Below are 3,001 nucleotides of genomic sequence, written 5' to 3' on the forward strand. Positions count from 1 at the left end.
TCTCTCTTGTACACGGCAGCTTACTGAGCTCTATACATCTGGGTTCAAAGAGCTGTAAACTCCAGCTGTAATCTCTGACTCGCTGCGAGATTGCCACCACAGAAAAGTTGTTCCCCACCAGTTATTTTTCCCCCATTGAAAAGGAAAAAGATTGCTTGCTAACAAGAGAAAAAAAAATCCCAGAAAGAAGAAAATTGAAACTGGAATCTCAGAGGGCTCTTTGTAAACTAAACCTCCTCTCTCTGTTGCTAACAGAGTCCTTTTTTAATCCTTTAGAAACAAGACTGAGGGTTGGTGTTTTTTTTTTCCCACCTGGCTGAGAGTGCTGGGGAAGAGGCTTTGAATTTCTGCTCTAGTTTAATGGCTGATCTATGAGTCATTGGTGTTAACACTAATCCATCTCCTATTAAGTTTGTGTAAATTCTCGGCTCTTTAAAACCATGACTCTGCTAAACTGCTCAGAACAAAACCAGAAAATCTGCCTCTTTTGCACTGTAGATGTCTCTTCCGTGCCAAATGTGAAGATTAGATTCTACCAATGAAAGCCAAATAAATTAAAAAAAAAAAAAGAGAAAAAGCTATATTTGGTAATTACATGGGTTAGATGGGCTTTCCTAATCTGTGTGAGGTCAATCCAAGGGATGTTTACATACTGTAGATAACCTACTTGAACAAATGCAGTATTATAGACCAATAAATGGATGTAAGAAAATTACATGTATAAGTTTTGTATATTTGTTAATTTTGGTAATAAATATGATGTACTGCATACAGTGCAGTACCTTAGCACCTCTTTTAATAAAAGTTAAACAGAAGGGAAAGTCTGATGGCAATTTATTGACTACTTTGCACACAGCAGTTGGTGCTTATCTGCTGCATGCCTTCAGCATCAGGGAAAAATGTTTCATCAGCATCATGTCAAGGAGACAAGCCTTCAGTTTGCAGGTTCAAGCAAACTGTCTGCTTCTTTCACCGTTGTTCACTTCGACATTGTTCTTAGCAGTGAATCAGCCCACATGCAGCCCACCAGACTAGTTACTTTTCTATTCCAACTATGCTGAAGTCAAAAGAAAGCCTTGTTTGATATTTTTGAAACATTATGGCTGGGGCATTGAGAAGCCTGGAAACCAGTTACACAACCCTGACAGAATCTCACGCCTTTAGCGATGTTGACAGACTGTAACATGTAATATCCATTTATGGCCATTCTTAGTCTGCCAAGCTTTGAGCCTGTATCTTATCTTGTTTGCATGTGTAAATGGGAGGAGCCAGGAAAATCACACTAACAGATTTCATGGAAGGTGGCTGAAAAGCAGAAAAGGCTTCTGAAAGCAGAACAGTCTGCAATGGCATTTGCAGGTTTCTTTCTAGCTAAGGATTCCCTCCATCTCAAATTGCCCAGAAAACAGATGTGCAGACATCATAACCACCCAGTTACCACAAATTAACCATGAGCATACTGTGCTCCATTTCTGTTGCAGAGGTGCACAAAACACTGCTGCAGAGACCTAGTCTCTACCTAGTCTAAGGCTGTACCAATTTAAGACAGGAGCCTGGTTTCCACAGACTCATACAAAGTCATGCTCTCCTGAAGAACCAAGCAGCCAGCAAAAAAGTTTTGGTGACTGCTCTAACGTTTGCTCATCTGACGCAGTGAAAATGTGTGCCTTCACAAACACAGTGTGCCATGGGTTCTGCTTATCACCTGAACCTGCCTTACACCATCGTAGAAAGAGCACTGAAAATTATGTGATAATGGTTCTTTTACTCATCCCTCACGTATCATATTGATTTTATAATACCAAAGAAGAGCAACCACCATGATCAAGGAAGTGGCTGGACGCCGAACTGCTGTTCAGAGACTTCTGAGAGCTTCCTCACCTCCTGATGGAACACGCATCACAGAACATAGGGCAGGAAGGAAGATAGCGAGGATATCTAGTCCACCACTTCCCTGTCTGAATTAATCATCAGTTTTATATATTTTAAGCAAGTGCCTGTTTATCCTTAAAACCCCCAACTGTGAGGGCTCTGTAACCTTTCTAGGCAATCTTCCACTGCATCAATATGTTCCGTGCTGAAAGCCTTCCCTGGGAAGGGTAAGGCAAGTATCTCTTGCTACCGTACAAGCCTGCGATACACAGAGATTACTTTTGTCCCTCTGTAGAGCTACGGTTTTGTATTTTCAGACCACTACTGTCTCTCCCTTTAGTCATAGTCTACAGTTACAAAAATCTTCTGGATAGTTCTCATGACCTGATACTGCAATGGTTTACATCTCCCCTTGTAGGCAGAATGGGAGGAAGGTCGACAGAAATCCATTCCAACATCATATTGCTTTCAACTTGAAGGTACCTAATGCATTTAACTGAAGGTTTTCCCAGCATAAGCTGCTCCAAGGTCTGGTTTTACTCCACAGAAGCCCCCAGCAGTGGCTTCTACAAGAGAGGCTATGCAGCAGCTGAGATCATCTTCCAAGTTGTGTAGCAACTGGTGGGGAAAGACCAACAGCTTTTGTTGGGGGGAGCATGCAGGAAGAGCAGGCTCTGAACCCACCTTCCTAATCTACATGTCACTGTTAGCCTGTCCAATTATCCTCAGGTTTGCCTCAGCTTGTGAGCACAGTCAATAGCTGGACAGCTTGATGCTGTGACGCTTACCAGCTGGTGTGCAGTAGGCACTTGGCAGCCTGGGCTTGGTTTTAGGGTTGTTTTGGGGTGGTTTTTTGACTTTATGGAACAGGTGACAGTGTTTTTTGCAGTCTGAAATCTCTATGCAAACAATGAACACTTGCATTTATCACCCTCCCACAAACAAAACTGAAGAACGCTCTGTTCTCACAGGTGAGATGGAGAAAGGATCCATTTACAGACACATCCAGGCTCAGCAGGCCTGGCCCAACGAGGGGAGAAGAGTCTGAGCCCAAAGAAAATGTGTGGTGCCACATGCTGGCAGAGATACAAACATGCTGATAATGCAGGTCCTCAGTCTCCTGCCCTGG

Source organism: Buceros rhinoceros, unplaced genomic scaffold (genome assembly GCF_000710305.1).
Source record: "Buceros rhinoceros silvestris isolate BGI_N320 unplaced genomic scaffold, ASM71030v1 scaffold3594, whole genome shotgun sequence".
In the NCBI taxonomy this organism is placed as follows: Eukaryota; Metazoa; Chordata; class Aves; order Bucerotiformes; family Bucerotidae; genus Buceros; species Buceros rhinoceros.